The sequence below is a fragment of the Sinohyriopsis cumingii genome, unplaced genomic scaffold, assembly GCF_028554795.1.
Source record: "Sinohyriopsis cumingii isolate HCF-2022 unplaced genomic scaffold, ASM2855479v2 utg002879l, whole genome shotgun sequence".
Classification (NCBI taxonomy): domain Eukaryota; kingdom Metazoa; phylum Mollusca; class Bivalvia; order Unionida; family Unionidae; genus Sinohyriopsis; species Sinohyriopsis cumingii.
The window spans coordinates 42,501-59,911 of NW_028316327.1; the positions used below are offsets into that span (position 1 = coordinate 42,501).

Below are 17,411 nucleotides of genomic sequence, written 5' to 3' on the forward strand. Positions count from 1 at the left end.
ATCACGAAGCCATCCTTGAAGCCATCTCGCTCGGCAAGGCATGCGTGGATAGCTCTGTCTAGGACGCAGCCGCCACCGCAAACGGCACGAGAATATCTTTCGCCGTTTTAGAGATACGAATTTTCTAGCAAGAGTGCCGATAAATTGCTTCCCGAGCGAAGTCGGTTACTTGTTATTTTCCCATTACTTTCGTCTCTCGCTGAAATGGCCACCGCCTCGTCCAGGATGAAGCCATCTTCCTGCGCAAGGCATCGACGGATAGGTCTTTCTCAGACCCATCAGCCGCAGCAAACCGCACGAAAATATCTTCGAGCGTTCGAAAGATATAGGTATTCGAGTGAAGATACCGAACCAACGGAATGCCGTGATGGCAACGACCTTGACCTTCGGCTTTTCATGGTCGCACGGACGAACGGACAGTCCGATTTTCGTGGGGTTTTCACTGCCAGACGCGTCTCTTCAAGGCCAATCTGGCCGTGGGTCGCACGTCCACCTAGCTCTTCCAACTCCCGAGAAAAGGAACTTTACGCCGCGTTTCACCTAAGAACGGTCGGTTTTTCGAAGCGTACGGACGAACGGACAGGGCTATCGACCTTCGGTTTGCTCTAGCACAGTGGCCTCGTCGAGCCCGATCTGCCGACATATGGCAAGTCGCTCTATTCCTAAGCTTTCAATTTTTCGAAACTTCACACTTGCATGGAAGGAATCGGTTTTCTTCCAATGGCGGGCGAACGGACAGTCCGATTTTCGTGGGGTTTTCACTGCCTGACGCGTCTCTTCAAGACCAATCTGGCCCTGGGTCGCACGTCCACCTAGCTCTTGCCCTTCCGGAGGAAAGGAACTTTAAGCCGCGTTTTACCTAGATACGGTCGGTTTCTCGAAGCGTACGGACGAACGGACAGGGCTATTGACGTGCGGTTTGCTCTAACAGAGTCGTCTCTTCGAGCCCGATCTGCCGACATGTGGCACGTCGCTATATTCCAAAGATTTCAATTTTTCGAAACTTCACACTTGCATGGAAGAAAACGGTTTTCTCCCGATGGCGGACGAACGGACGCAGCCATTAAGATATATTTGGCACAGGCCGACGCGTCTATTCAAGACAGATCTTTTGGCATCTGACATTTGATAATACCTCCCGCCGTCGGCGCTAGGCCTTGTGTACCCCTGACATTCCCTTGGTGCAAAGCCCTTGGAAGCGAAGTAACTAAAACCAACGTTGGACTTAGTTATTAATTGATGTGTGTGTGTGTGTGTGTGTGTGTGTGTGTGTGTGTGTGTGTGTGTGTGTGTGTGTGTGTGTGTGTGTGTGTGTGTGTGTGTGTGTCTTTGTGTGTGTGTGTGTGTGAATATATATATATATATATATATATATATATATATATATATATATATATATATATATATATATATATATATATATATCTCGCTCGGCAAGGCATGCGTGGATAGTTCTCTCTAGGACGCAGCCGCCACCGCAAACCGCACGAGAATATCTTTCGCCGTTTTAGAGATACGAATTTTCTAGCAAGTGTGCCGATAAATTGCTTCCCGAGCGAGTTTTGTGTGTCTATCCCCCCCTCCAGTGATTTCTGCCTGTGCCTGAACGGCCATCACGAAGCCATCCTTGAAGCCATCTCGCTCGGCAAGGCATGCGTGGATAGCTCTGTCTAGGACGCAGCCGCCACCGCAAACCGCACGAGAATATCTTTCGCCGTTTTAGAGACACGAATTTTCTAGCAAGTGTGCCGATAAATTGCATACCGAGCGAGTTTTGTGTGTCTATCCCCCCCTCCAGTGATTTCTGCCTGTGCCTGAACGGCCATCACGAAGCCATCTTTGAAGCCATCTCGCTCGGCAAGGCATGCGTGGATAGCTCTGTCTAGGACGCAGCCGCCACCGCAAACCGCACGAGAATATCTTTCGCCGTTTTAGAGACACGAATTTTCTAGCAAGTGTGCCGATAAATTGCATACCGAGCGAGTTTTGTGTGTCTATCCCCCCCTCCAGTGATTTCTGCCTGTGCCTGAACGGCCATCACGAAGCCATCTTTGAAGCCATCTCGCTCGGCAAGGCATGCGTGGATAGCTCTCTCTAGGACGCAGCCGCCACCGCAAACCGCACGAGAATATCTTTCGCCGTTTTAGAGACACGAATTTTCTAGCAAGAGTGCCGATAAATTGCTTCCCGAGCGAAGTCGGTTACTTGTTATTTTCCCATTACTTTCGTCTCTCGCTGAAATGGCCACCGCCTCGTCCAGGATGAAGCCATCTTCCTGCGCAAGGCATCGACGGATAGGTCTTTCTCAGACCCATCAGCCGCAGCAAACCGCACGAAAATATCTTCGAGCGTTCGAAAGATATAGGTATTCGAGTGAAGATACCGAACCAACGGAATGCCGTGATGGCAACGACCTTGACCTTCGGCTTTTCATGGTCGCACGGACGAACGGACAGTCCGATTTTCGTGGGGTTTTCACTGCCAGACGCGTCTCTTCAAGGCCAATCTGGCCGTGGGTCGCACGTCCACCTAGCTCTTCCAACTCCCGAGAAAAGGAACTTTACGCCGCGTTTCACCTAAAAACGGTCGGTTTTTCGAAGCGTACGGACGAACGGACAGGGCTATCGACCTTCGGTTTGCTCTAGCACAGTGGCCTCGTCGAACCCGATCTGCCGACATATGGCAAGTCGCTCTATTCCTAAGCTTTCAATTTTTCGAAACTTCACACTTGCATGGAAGGAATCGGTTTTCTTCCAATGGCGGGCGAACGGACAGTCCGATTTTCGTGGGGTTTTCACTGCCTGACGCGTCTCTTCAAGACCAATCTGGCCCTGGGTCGCACGTCCACCTAGCTCTTGCCCTTCCGGAGGAAAGGAACTTTAAGCCGCGTTTTACCTAGATACGGTCGGTTTCTCGAAGCGTACGGACGAACGGACAGGGCTATTGACGTGCGGTTTGCTCTAACAGAGTCGTCTCTTCGAGCCCGATCTGCCGACATGTGGCACGTCGCTATATTCCAAAGATTTCAATTTTTCGAAACTTCACACTTGCATGGAAGAAAACGGTTTTCTCCCGATGGCGGACGAACGGACGCAGCCATTAAGATATATTTGGCACAGGCCGACGCGTCTATTCAAGACAGATCTTTTGGCATCTGACATTTGATAATACCTCCCGCCGTCGGCGCTAGGCCTTGTGTACCCCTGACATTCCCTTGGTGCAAAGCCCTTGGAAGCGAAGTAACTAAAACCAACGTTGGACTTAGTTATTAATTGATGTGTGTGTGTGTGTGTGTGTGTGTGTGTGTGTGTGTGTGTGTGTGTGTGTGTGTGTGTGTGTGTGTGTGTGTGTGTCTTTGTGTGTGTGTGTGTGTGAATATATATATATATATATATATATATATATATATATATATATATATATATATATATATATCTCGCTCGGCAAGGCATGCGTGGATAGTTCTCTCTAGGACGCAGCCGCCACCGCAAACCGCACGAGAATATCTTTCGCCGTTTTAGAGATACGAATTTTCTAGCAAGTGTGCCGATAAATTGCTTCCCGAGCGAGTTTTGTGTGTCTATCCCCCCCTCCAGTGATTTCTGCCTGTGCCTGAACGGCCATCACGAAGCCATCCTTGAAGCCATCTCGCTCGGCAAGGCATGCGTGGATAGCTCTGTCTAGGACGCAGCCGCCACCGCAAACCGCACGAGAATATCTTTCGCCGTTTTAGAGACACGAATTTTCTAGCAAGTGTGCCGATAAATTGCATACCGAGCGAGTTTTGTGTGTCTATCCCCCCCTCCAGTGATTTCTGCCTGTGCCTGAACGGCCATCACGAAGCCATCTTTGAAGCCATCTCGCTCGGCAAGGCATGCGTGGATAGCTCTGTCTAGGACGCAGCCGCCACCGCAAACCGCACGAGAATATCTTTCGCCGTTTTAGAGACACGAATTTTCTAGCAAGTGTGCCGATAAATTGCATACCGAGCGAGTTTTGTGTGTCTATCCCCCCCTCCAGTGATTTCTGCCTGTGCCTGAACGGCCATCACGAAGCCATCTTTGAAGCCATCTCGCTCGGCAAGGCATGCGTGGATAGCTCTCTCTAGGACGCAGCCGCCACCGCAAACCGCACGAGAATATCTTTCGCCGTTTTAGAGACACGAATTTTCTAGCAAGAGTGCCGATAAATTGCTTCCCGAGCGAAGTCGGTTACTTGTTATTTTCCCATTACTTTCGTCTCTCGCTGAAATGGCCACCGCCTCGTCCAGGATGAAGCCATCTTCCAGCGCAAGGCATCGACGGATAGGTCTTTCTCAGACCCATCAGCCGCAGCAAACCGCACGAAAATATCTTCGAGCGTTCGAAAGATATAGGTATTCGAGTGAAGATACCGAACCAACGGAATGCCGTGATGGCAACGACCTTGACCTTCGGCTTTTCATGGTCGCACGGACGAACGGACTGTCCGATTTTCGTGGGGTTTTCACTGCCAGACGCGTCTCTTCAAGGCCAATCTGGCCGTGGGTGGCACGTCCACCTAGCTCTTGCCCCTCCCGAGAAAAGGAACTTTACGCCGCGTTTCACCTAAAAACGGTCGGTTTTTCGAAGCGAACGGACGAACGGACAGGGCTATCGACGTTCGGTTTGCTCTAGCACAGTGGCCTCGTCGAGCCCGATCTGCCGACATATGGCACGTCGCTCTATTCCTAAGCTTTCAATTTTTCGAAACTTCACACTTGCATGGAAGGAATCGGTTTTCTTCCAATGGCGGGCGAACGGACAGTCCGATTTTCGTGGGGTTTTCACTGCCTGACGCGTCTCTTCAAGACCAATCTGGCCCTGGGTCGCACGTCTACCTAGCTCTTGCCCTTCCGGAGGAAAGGAACTTTAAGCCGCGTTTTACCTAGAAACGGTCGGTTTCTCGAAGCGTACGGACGAACGGACAGGGCTATTGACGTGCGGTTTGCTCTAACAGAGTCGTCTCTTCGAGCCCGATCTGCCGACATATGGCACGTCGCTCTATTCCTAAGCTTTCAATTTTTCGAAACTTTACACTTGCATGGAAGAAATGGGTTTTGTTGGACTTGGTTATTTATTGATTTGCATACATACATACATACATACATACATACATACATACATACATACATACATACATACAGAGAGACATAATAGCTCTGTCTAGGACGCAGCAGCCAACGCAAACCGCATGAGAATATCTTTTACCGTTCTACAGATACGATTTTTTCTTTTCTTTTCTTTTCTTTTCTTTTTTTTTTTTTTCCTTTGTTTTTTTTTTTTTTTAAATTTATTTGTTCCCGTCACAGCCAAGGGAACGGGCTTGACACAAACCGTGCGGAAAGAAGACACTGTCGAGCGTGTCTCAGAAAAGTTTAGGTAGGTTTTTGGCCACTTTTCGGAACATTGTTGTGCAAATTTTTGCCCCAAACCCAATAACGTAGGTTTTTGGCCACATTTTGCTACTTTTCTTGGCAATTTTGGGGGGGGGCTCAAAGCCAGATAACATGTAGGTTTTGGACAAATATTTCCCATCATGGAAAATGCCAACTTCATGCAGACAGAACATAATTAAACGCTTCTGTAAAGTGTTTATCAATGCCACATGATCGAATTGCACACAATTTTGAAATTTGTCAAAGAGCGCAATTGGACGAAATCACTTATATTGTTTGTATGAAGTGATTTTAATGTCGAACCAAGGAATTGGACAAACATGCCTACACAATATTGTCTGTACGACAAGGTAACGCTGGAGTCCTAAGGTGAATGAAGCCAAGTGCTTCCAATGCCAGGTAGATTTTGGGCCAATCTTTGCCCAAGTGGGACAATATTTTCCCATCATGAAAAATGCAGTGGAATGGATTACAATTGCCAAATTTATGCATAGAAACGACAATCGAACGCTTCCATAAAGTGTTTTAAATAGTATCGTACAAAATCACCTTGTATTGCGGGTTTTATTATTATTATTATTATTATTATTATTATTATTATTATTATTATTATGTTCTTTCTTCCCGCCTTCCTTCTTCTTCTTCTTTGTTATTTTTATTTTCTAATTTTTTCTTCTTCTTCTTCTTCTTCTTCTTCTTCTTCTTCTTCTTCTTGGTATTCATATCTCTCTTTGTGCGCCAGCGTAAATCACGTACTAACTCCAAGTACGGATCCGTCTTCTCCGCAACAGTCAAACCATTCATTTTCCTCGTCCTGCACACGAACGGACACGGTGATTCAAATGCCCTTTTCGCAGGCAGATGCGACTCGTCCGGGCCGATGTGCCGGTGCTTCCCACTTCAAGATAGCTCTTGCCGTTCCAGAGAAAACTGCACCCAAGCCATTTTTTTCCCACGCTCCCGACCTTGACCTTGAACTACGCATTTTCTCAGCCGTACGGACGAACGGACCAGCAGATTTTCACGGGGTTTGCACGCACAGATGCGTCTTCTCCAGGCCCATCGTCCGACGTATGGCTCGTCAACATCCTGCCAAGTGGCGATGCTGAAAACTCGCTTCAACCCCATGTCGCGCTCCAGCGACATGCACGTGGACGGGTCGCACGGACGAACGGACAAGCCGATTTTCATGCGGTTTGCACCACCAGATGCGGCTCTTCCAGGCCCATCTTACGACGTAGGGCATGGCAACATACCTTTAAGTGGCGATGCTCAAAACTCGCTTCGACCCAATGTCGCCCGCTTCCGACATTGACATCAACGGGCCCGTTTTCTTCCCCGGACGGACGAACGGACGATGGGAATTCCATGTCTTTCACACCGTCCGACGTGTCTTGCCGAGACCGACCTGTCGGTAGGTCGCATGTCAAAATCGGTCCATTACTTTTCGAGCAAACTCGATTTAAGCCAACTTCGCACTCGTATGGTTCGGCGCGGCTGAAAACGTTTTCCAGAGCGCACGGACGAACGGACACGCCTACTCGACCGTGCCTGGCACCGGCAGACGCGTCTCGTCGGGCCCGAGCGGTCGAACCACGACACGGGACAATACCTCTACCCGTCGGCGAGAAAACTTTTTTTAATGGACATTTTCACTTTAACATTGGAGGGGGGTTCCAAAAATCGGTTTTCTCACCATTACGGACGAACGTACAGGTCCAATGGACTTATTTTTTTTTCCAAGACGCCTCTCGTCACGCCAGATCGAATGACGTCTTGCAATTGCCCATTGGTCCACCCGTTTGGCCAGGAAAAAAAATAATCCGATTCTCGCAGCGAGCTGACCATTGCGAATTCCATTGCATTCGTTTTCTTTGACTTACGGACGATCGGACCAGCCGAGATCCATGGGGTTTTCACTGCCAGCTGCGTCTCGTCGAGGCCCATCTGCCGATGGGTCGCACCTTAAGATCGCTCATAGGCTTTCGGAGAAAACCAACTTTAAGCTACCGACTTGGCACCGAAGCGTTTGCTATGCGAAGGCGTACGCACGAACGGACACAGCGACATGCACGGGGATAACACAGGCAGGTGCGACTCATCCAGACCTAGGCGCCGGTGGGTCAAACTTTAACATATCTTTCCACGCTTGGGAGAAAAACACTATTTTCCCACGCTCCCTACCTTGACCTTGACTATTGTGGCATGGGTGAAAAATAGCCCCTAACTCGGCCAAACCTCCACCGATTTTCAACATCTACCACTCTATGTCTTCGTCTCGACCAGGCGCGTCTGCCGAGGTGTAAAACGTGCCAATGTGACGTTCCCTTCCACCACTTCATTCTAGGAACCTAACGGTTTTTCCGCCATTTTGACACCACCTCGCCCGGTGGCGTCCGGGTGGCACCCGTTCCCCGACGTGGCCCCGTGGCCCCGACACGCTGCAGCAAACCGCTTGAAAATATTCCCAGCCGTTCTGGAGATATGGGGGAAACTGTAGCTTTTCGGACTTGGTCGTTTTGTGGCCCCTGCCGGGTGACAAAATAGCCCCTAACTCGGCCAAACCTCCACCGATTTTCAACATCTACCACTCTATGTCTTCGTCTCGACCAGGCGCGTCTGCCGAGGTGTGAAACGTGCCAATGTGACGTTCCCTTCCACCACTTCATTCTAGGAACCTAACGGTTTTTCCGCCATTTTGACACCACCTCGCCCGGTGGCGTCCGGGTGGCACCCGTTCCCCGACGTGGCCCCGTGGCCCCGACACGCTGCAGCAAACCGCTTGAAAATATTCCCAGCCGTTCTGGAGATATGGGGGAAACTGTAGCTTTACGGACTTTGTCGTTTTGTGGCCCCTGCCGGGTGACAAAATAGCCCCTAACTCGGCCAAACCTGCACCGATTTTCATCATCCAGCACTCTCTGTCTTCGTCTCGACCAGGCGCGTCTGCCGAGGTGTGAAACGTGCCAATGTGACGTTCCCTTCCACCACTTCATTCTAGGAACCTAACGGTTTTTCCGCCATTTTGACACCACCTCGCCCGGTGGCGTCCGGGTGGCACCCGTTCCCCGACGTGGCCCCGTGGCCCCGACACGCTGCAGCAAACCGCTTGAAAATATTCCCAGCCGTTCGGGAGATATGGGGGAAACTGTAGCTTTTCGGACTTTGTCGTTTTGTGGCCCCTGCCGGGTGACAAAATAGCCCCTAACTCGGCCAAACCTCCACCGATTTTCATCATCCAGCACTCTCTGTCTTCGTCTCGACCAGGCGCGTCTGCCGAGGTGTGAAACGTGCCAATGTGACGTTCCCTTCCACCACTTCATTCTAGGAACCTAACGGTTTTTCCGCCATTTTGACACCACCTCGCCCGGTGGCGTCCGGGTGGCACCCGTTCCCCGACGTGGCCCCGTGGCCCCGACACGCTGCAGCAAACCGCTTGAAAATATTCCCAGCCGTTCGGGAGATATGGGGGAAACTGTAGCTTTTCATCGGTTTTTTAATTGTGAGGACGACCTAGCACAAGTTCGAATCCCGCCGTCGACATGGCAGTCTAGAACCTTCATTGTCCAATATTCCAATGCAAACCCCATGGAAAAATGTCAAGCGGTTCCCGAAATATTCAACGTTTAGTGAAACGGCATAAAGACTTTTTGTAAAGTCATATGTTTTGACGCACCCACCGCCCCGACGATTGAGGAGGAGGTGTGCCAGGCAACTTGATATTTTCTGATACAGGCTATCGAGGCCGACTTGCCGACATAAACCCCGTCGAAATATTCCCATTTGTTACGGAGATATTGCCAAAAAAGTCATTTGTTCATCGGTTTTTTCACTGTGAAAACGACCTAGCACGAGTTCGAATCCCGCCGCCGACATAGCAATCTAGACCCTTCATTGGCCAATATTCTAATGCAAACCCCATGGAAAAATATCAAGGGGTTCCCGAGATATTCAACATTTAGTGAAACGGCATAAAGTCGATTTTTTTTGAAAAGTCATATGTTTTGACGCACCCACCGCCCCGACGATTGGGGAGGAGGTGTGCCAGGCAACTTGTTATTTTCTGATACAGGCTATCGAGACCGACTTGCCGGCATAAACCTCGTCGAAATATTCCCATTTGTTACGGAGATATTGCCAAAAAAGTCATTTGTTCATCGGTTTTTTCACTGTGAAAACGACCTAGCACGAGTTCGAATCCCGCCGCCGACATAGCAATCTAGACCTTTCATTGGCCAATATTCCAATGCAAACCCCATGGAAAAATATCAAGGGGTTCCCGAGATATTCAACATTTAGTGAAACGGCATAAAGTCGATTTTTTGAAAAGTCATATGTTTTGACGCACCCACCGCCCCGACCAACAGGGAAGAGTTCGAATCTCGCAGTTGACATTGCTTTATAGCTCTCGTAATGGCCGATCTGCCAAAGCAAACCCCATCAAAAAATTCCTATCCGTTACCGAGATAATGAATAAAATAAAACCGAGAAGTGAGACTGTGGCGCTAGTCCTTGTGTACCCCTGGCTTTCCCTTGGTGCAAAGCCGTTGGTAGCAAAGGCACGATTTCAAAATTGAAACTTTCCTGACCAACTACCCCCATATAGAATTTGGCACTATATATAGGGAAGAAGTGATTTTGGGGTCCTATACATTGCATTAGAGACGTAGTACGATAGCTGGTTTCTTCCCTGTTGCGACCGATCGCCTGGTCGCATCGGGACGATCGACCCCTCGTTGGATAGGTCGTCCCAGCCAGCATGCAATGCCGATCTAGCCAGGAGTGCTAGGAGTAGAGCGAAAGGTAGAGAGAGAGAGAGGCAGGGGCACCCTCTCTCGCTCTAGTAGCGATATGGCTTGGGTAGTGTCTGTAAGGTTAGGAAGTTGAAACTTTCCTAACTAACTACCCACATATAGTATTTGGCACTATTATATAGGAAAAAATGCGTTTCCTATGGTCTCGATTGAATGTGAATCGAGACGAGAGAGAGAGAGAGGCCGATAAGGCAGGCAGGCAGGTAGACACACACTCTCTCTCTCTGGTAGCTAGCTAGGTGCGATCGAAGGCTAGCCTACCAAGGACAGGACAAGCGTGAAGGGAGAGAGGCAGGCACGCTCTCTCTCTCTGGTAGCTAGCAAGGTGCGATCGAAGGCTAGCTTACCAAGGACAGGACAAGCGAGAAGGGAGAGAGAGAGAGGCAGGCACACTCTCTCTCTCTGGTAGCTAGCTAGGTCCGATCGAAGGCTAGCTTACTAAGGACAGGACAAGCGAGAAGGGAGAGAGGCAGGCACACTCTCTCTCTCTGGTAGCTAGCAAGGTGCGAGAGAGAGAGTGAGGAAAGGCTTGGGGAATCGAGGGTTTGGCCGTGGTAGAAAGCCCTTGGTAAAAACGGAACGAATTCAAAAAGGTGCACCTTTTGGGCAACTTTTTGACCAACTACCCACACATAGTATTTGGTACTATTATATAGGAAAAAATGCGTTTCCTATGGTCTCGATTGAAAGTGAATCGAGACGAGAGAGAGAGGCCGATAAGGCAGGCAGGCAGGCAGACACACACTCTCTCTCTCTCTGGTAGCTAGCTAGGTGCGAGCGAAGGCTAGCCTACCAAGGACAGGACAAGCGAGAAGGGAGAGAGAGAGGCAGGCACACTCTCTCTCTCTCTCTCTGGTAGCTAGCTAGGTCCGATCGAAGGCTAGCTTACCAAGGACAGGACAAGCGAGAAGGGAGAGAGGCAGGCACACTCTCTCTCTGGTAGCTAGCAAGGTGCGATCGAAGGCTAGCGTACGAAGGACAGGACAAGCGAGAAGGGAGAGAGGCAGGCACACTCTCTCTCTGGTAGCTAGCTAGGTCCGATCGAAGGCTAGCTTACCTAGGACAGGACAAGCGAGAAGGGAGAGAGAGAGAGAGAGAGGCAGGCACACTCTCTCTCTCTCTCTGGTAGCTAGCTAGGTCCGATCGAAGGCTAGCTTACCAAGGACAGGACAAGCGAGAAGGGAGAGAGGCAGGCACACTCTCTCTCTCTCTGGTAGCTAGCAAGGTGCGAGAGAGAGAGAGTGAGGAAAGGCTTGGGGAATCGAGGGTTTGGCCGTGGTAGAAAGCCCTTGGTAAAAACGGAACGAATTCAAAAAGGTGCACCTTTTTGGCAACTTTTTGACCAACTACCCACACATAGTATTTGGCACTATTATATAGGAAAAAATGCGTTTCCTATGGTCTCGATTGAAAGTGAATCGAGACGAGAGAGAGAGAGAGGCCGATAAGGCAGGCAGACACACACACTCTCTCTCTCTCTCTGGTAGCTAGCTAGGTGCGAGCGAAGGCTAGCCTACCAAGGACAGGACAAGCGAGAAGGGAGAGAGAGAGGCAGGCACACTCTCTCTCTCTCTCTGGTAGCTAGCACGGTGCGATCGAAGGCTAGCTTACCAAGGACAGGACAAGCGAGAAGGGAGAGAGAGAGAGAGGCAGGCACACTCTCTCTCTCTCTCTCTGGTAGCTAGCTAGGTCCGATCGAAGGCTAGCTTACCAAGGACAGGACAAGCGAGAAGGGAGAGAGGCAGGCACGCTCTCTCTCTCTCTGGTAGCTAGCACGGTGCGATCGAAGGCTAGCTTACCTAGGACAGGACAAGCGAGAAGGGAGAGAGAGAGAGAGAGGCAGGCACACTCTCTCTCTCTCTCTGGTAGCTAGCTAGGTCCGATCGAAGGCTAGCTTACCAAGGACAGGACAAGCGAGAAGGGAGAGAGGCAGGCACACTCTCTCTCTCTCTGGTAGCTAGCAAGGTGCGAGAGAGAGAGAGAGAGTGAGGAAAGGCTTGGGGAATCGAGGGTTTGGCCGTGGTAGAAAGCCCTTGGTAAAAACGGAACGAATTCAAAAAGGTGCACCTTTTTGGCAACTTTTTGACCAACTACCCACACATAGTATTTGGTACTATTATATAGGAAAAAATGCGTTTCCTATGGTCTCGATTGAAAGTGAATCGAGACGAGAGAGAGAGGCCGATAAGGCAGGCAGGCAGACACACACACTCTCTCTCTCTCTGGTAGCTAGCTAGGTGCGAGCGAAGGCTAGCCTACCAAGGACAGGACAAGCGTGAAGGGAGAGAGAGAGGCAGGCACGCTCTCTCTCTCTCTGGTAGCTAGCACGGTGCGATCGAAGGCTAGCTTACCTAGGACAGGACAAGCGAGAAGGGAGAGAGAGAGAGAGGCAGGCACACTCTCTCTCTCTCTCTCTGGTAGCTAGCTAGGTCCGATCGAAGGCTAGCTTACCAAGGACAGGACAAGCGAGAAGGGAGAGAGGCAGGCACGCTCTCTCTCTCTCTGGTAGCTAGCACGGTGCGATCGAAGGCTAGCTTACCTAGGACAGGACAAGCGAGAAGGGAGAGAGAGAGAGAGAGGCAGGCACACTCTCTCTCTCTCTCTGGTAGCTAGCTAGGTCCGATCGAAGGCTAGCTTACCAAGGACAGGACAAGCGAGAAGGGAGAGAGGCAGGCACACTCTCTCTCTCTCTGGTAGCTAGCAAGGTGCGAGAGAGAGAGAGTGAGGAAAGGCTTGGGGAATCGAGGGTTTGGCCGTGGTAGAAAGCCCTTGGTAAAAACGGAACGAATTCAAAAAGGTGCACCTTTTTGGCAACTTTTTGACCAACTACCCACACATAGTATTTGGTACTATTATATAGGAAAAAATGCGTTTCCTATGGTCTCGATTGAAAGTGAATCGAGACGAGAGAGAGAGGCCGATAAGGCAGGCAGGCAGGCAGGCAGGCAGACACACACACTCTCTCTCTCTGGTAGCTAGCTAGGTGCGAGCGAAGGCTAGCCTACCAAGGACAGGACAAGCGTGAAGGGAGAGAGAGAGGCAGGCACGCTCTCTCTCTCCCTCTGGTAGCTAGCACGGTGCGATCGAAGGCTAGCTTACCTAGGACAGGACAAGCGAGAAGGGAGAGAGAGAGAGAGGCAGGCACACTCTCTCTCTCTCTCTCTGGTAGCTAGCTAGGTCCGATCGAAGGCTAGCTTACCAAGGACAGGACAAGCGAGAAGGGAGAGAGGCAGGCACACTCTCTCTCTCTCTGGTAGCTAGCAAGGTGCGAGAGAGAGAGAGAGAGTGAGGAAAGGCTTGGGGAATCGAGGGTTTGGCCGTGGTAGAAAGCCCTTGGTAAAAACGGAACGAATTCAAAAAGGTGCACCTTTTTGGCAACTTTTTGACCAACTACCCACACATAGTATTTGGTACTATTATATAGGAAAAAATGCGTTTCCTATGGTCTCGATTGAAAGTGAATCGAGACGAGAGAGAGAGGCCGATAAGGCAGGCAGGCAGGCAGGCAGGCAGACACACACACTCTCTCTCTCTGGTAGCTAGCTAGGTGCGAGCGAAGGCTAGCCTACCAAGGACAGGACAAGCGTGAAGGGAGAGAGAGAGGCAGGCACGCTCTCTCTCTCCCTCTGGTAGCTAGCACGGTGCGATCGAAGGCTAGCTTACCTAGGACAGGACAAGCGAGAAGGGAGAGAGAGAGAGAGGCAGGCACACTCTCTCTCTCTCTCTCTGGTAGCTAGCTAGGTCCGATCGAAGGCTAGCTTACCAAGGACAGGACAAGCGAGAAGGGAGAGAGGCAGGCACACTCTCTCTCTCTCTGGTAGCTAGCAAGGTGCGAGAGAGAGAGAGAGAGAGTGAGGAAAGGCTTGGGGAATCGAGGGTTTGGCCGTGGTAGAAAGCCCTTGGTAAAAACGGAACGAATTCAAAAAGGTGCACCTTTTTGGCAACTTTTTGACCAACTACCCACACATAGTATTTGGTACTATTATATAGGAAAAAATGCGTTTCCTATGGTCTCGATTGAAAGTGAATCGAGACGAGAGAGAGAGGCCGATAAGGCAGGCAGGCAGGCAGGCAGGCAGACACACACACTCTCTCTCTCTGGTAGCTAGCTAGGTGCGAGCGAAGGCTAGCCTACCAAGGACAGGACAAGCGTGAAGGGAGAGAGAGAGGAAGGCACACTCTCTCTGGTAGCTAGCTAGGTCCGATCGAAGGCTAGCTTGCCAAGGACAGGACAAGCGAGAAGGGAGAGAGAGAGAGAGGCAGGCACACTCTCTCTCTGGTAGCTAGCAAGGTGCGATCGAAGGCTAGCTTACCAAGGACAGGACAAGCGAGAAGGGAGAGAGGCAGGCACACTCTCTTTGGTAGCTAGCAAGCCCAGGCAAGGCAAGAACGTGGCTGCTTTTCGTTCGAAAATGGGCTGGGAAGCTCGATGGCACAGGGTACGTCGAAAAATATTCTGACCAACTACCCACATATAGTATTTGGCACTATTATATAGGAAAAAATGCATTTTCAGGTGGCTCGGTTGAAAATGAACAAAAATTTTGGTGTAGCATTCATATAGTAGTGGTATAGCTGCCTTGCGAACCGAGCACACTAGCCTACGATATCGGGAGCTATACCACAGTACTGGGGCGGTACACTGAGCTAGGCTTGTCTAGGCGCTCGCTGGTACAGGGTACCCCTAGGCAGCTGGCTTCGGACGATAGGGAAGGTGCATTCCGTGAAATGCTTTCCTTCCCAGGCAAGGCAAGAACGTGGTTGCTTTTCGTTCGAAAATGGGCTGGGAAGCTCGATGGCACAGGGTACGTCGAAAAATTTTCTGATCAACTACCCACATATAGAATTTGGCACTATTATATAGAAAAAAATGCATTTTCAGGTGGCTCGGTTGAAAATGAACAAAAATTTTGGTGTAGCATTCCTATAGTAGTGGTATAGCTGCCTTGCGAACCGAGCACACTAGCCTACGATATCGGGAGCTATACCACAGTACTGGGGCGGTACACTGAGCTAGGCTTGTCTAGGCGCTCGCTGGTACAGGGTACCCTTAGGCAGCTGGCTTCGGACGATAGGGAAGGTGCATTCCGTGAAATGCTTTCCTTCCCAGGCAAGGCAAGAACGTGGTTGCTTTTCGTTCGAAAATGGGCTGGGAAGCTCGATGGCACAGGGTACGTCGAAAAATTTTCTGATCAACTACCCACATATAGAATTTGGCACTATTATATAGAAAAAAATGCGTTTTCAGGTGGCTCGGTTGAAAGTGGACAAAAATTTTGGTGTAGCATTTATATATGAAAAGTATAGCGGCCTTGCGAACCGAGCTCACTAGCCTACAATATAGGCTGCTATACTGTCGATACTGGGGCGGTTAGTACGGCTAGGCTGACCTGGGAAGCTCGCTGGTACAGGGTATCCCTAGGCAGTCGGCTTTGGATGAGCTGGGGCGGTACGTGGCTTGGCGACCTAGGCGTCTAGGTCGCGGTAGGCTGGCTTGACCTACCGACACGTTCCTTGGTACAGGGTACCCTTGTGGCTAGCCATCGACGAGCGATGCTCTAGGCTGGCATGGTATAGGTAGAACCGTGATTCTAGCCTGTACAGGTTCGGTATACACGGCTTGGTTTTTGTGGTTATACGATACATATATCGTGGCGACTGAGCGGCTGCATTATCTGGCGAGGCACTTTTTAGTGATTCCCTGATCGCAGTCCGACGCACAATGGTTTATCGCTCTCGAGCTATATCGGTCAGTGAGTGTAGGCTTCCGCTTGTGTTCGCTCGACAGACCTGTAAAAGACTGCCCCCTGGACGGGGAGCTAGTCAGCGTGTGGTGAAATCTAGACCTACTTGGCGTCCGTGCCCAAGGAGGTCTTGGGACCTGGAGAGGAAGGCGAGTGTGGTGAGCTCTCGCAACTCCGATTCGTTCGGAGATGGGTCCAATAGACCTTGGGTTGTGTGGGGGAGGGAAAAGGCATCGTAATGAGTACCTGTTGGACACAGATATTGCATGGATACCGTTTCTCCCCTTCGCTCGATCCTCGGTCGCTTACCTCGCACCGGTAAGGTCAGGTGAGCTATCTGGTTGATCCTGCCAGTAGTCATATGCTTGTCTCAAAGATTAAGCCATGCATGTCCAAGTACATACTTTCACATGGTGAAACTGCGAATGGCTCATTAAATCAGTTATGGTTCCTTAGATCGTACAATCCTACTTGGATAACTGTGGCAATTCTAGAGCTAATACATGGAACACAGCTCCGACCTTCGGGGAAGAGCGCTTTTATTAGTCCAAAACCAATCCGGCCGCGAGGCCGGTTCCGCTGGTGAATCTGAATAACTTTGTGCCGATCGCATGGCCTCGAGCCGGCGACGTATCTTTCAAATGTCTGCCCTATCAACTTTCGATGGTACGTGAGATGCCTACCATGGTTGTAACGGGTAACGGGGAATCAGGGTTCGATTCCGGAGAGGGAGCATGAGAAACGGCTACCACATCCAAGGAAGGCAGCAGGCGCGCAAATTACCCACTCCCGACACGGGGAGGTAGTGACGAAAAATAACAATACGGGACTCATTCGAGGCCCCGTAATTGGAATGAGTACACTTTAAACCCTTTAACGAGGATCAATTGGAGGGCAAGTCTGGTGCCAGCAGCCGCGGTAATTCCAGCTCCAATAGCGTATATTAAAGTTGTTGCAGTTAAAAAGCTCGTAGTTGGATCTCGGGTCCAGGCTGGCGGTCTGCCTCGCGGTGGTCACTGCCTGTCCTGACCTACCTCCTGGTTTTCTCCTGATGCTCTTGACTGAGTGTCTCGAGTGGCCAGAACGTTTACTTTGAAAAAATTAGAGTGTTCAAAGCAGGCGTGTAGCCTGGATAATGGTGCATGGAATAATGGAATAGGACCCCGGTTCTATTTTGTTGGTTTTCGGAACTTGAGGTAATGATTAAGAGGGACGGACGGGGGCATTCGTATTACGGTGTTAGAGGTGAAATTCTTGGATCGCCGTAAGACGAACTACTGCGAAAGCATTTGCCAAGAATGTTTTCATTAATCAAGAACGAAAGTCAGAGGTTCGAAGACGATCAGATACCGTCGTAGTTCTGACCATAAACGATGCCAACCAGCGATCCGCCGGAGTTGCTTCAATGACTCGACGGGCAGCTTCCGGGAAACCAAA

At 50.3% G+C, this 17,411-nt stretch overlaps 1 pseudogene; it reads left to right on the forward strand.

Moving 5' to 3' along the window:
- Window positions 1-16,308: 16,308 nt before the first annotated feature.
- Window positions 16,309-17,411, forward strand: LOC149770014 (small subunit ribosomal RNA; annotated as a pseudogene; the record flags this gene model as incomplete).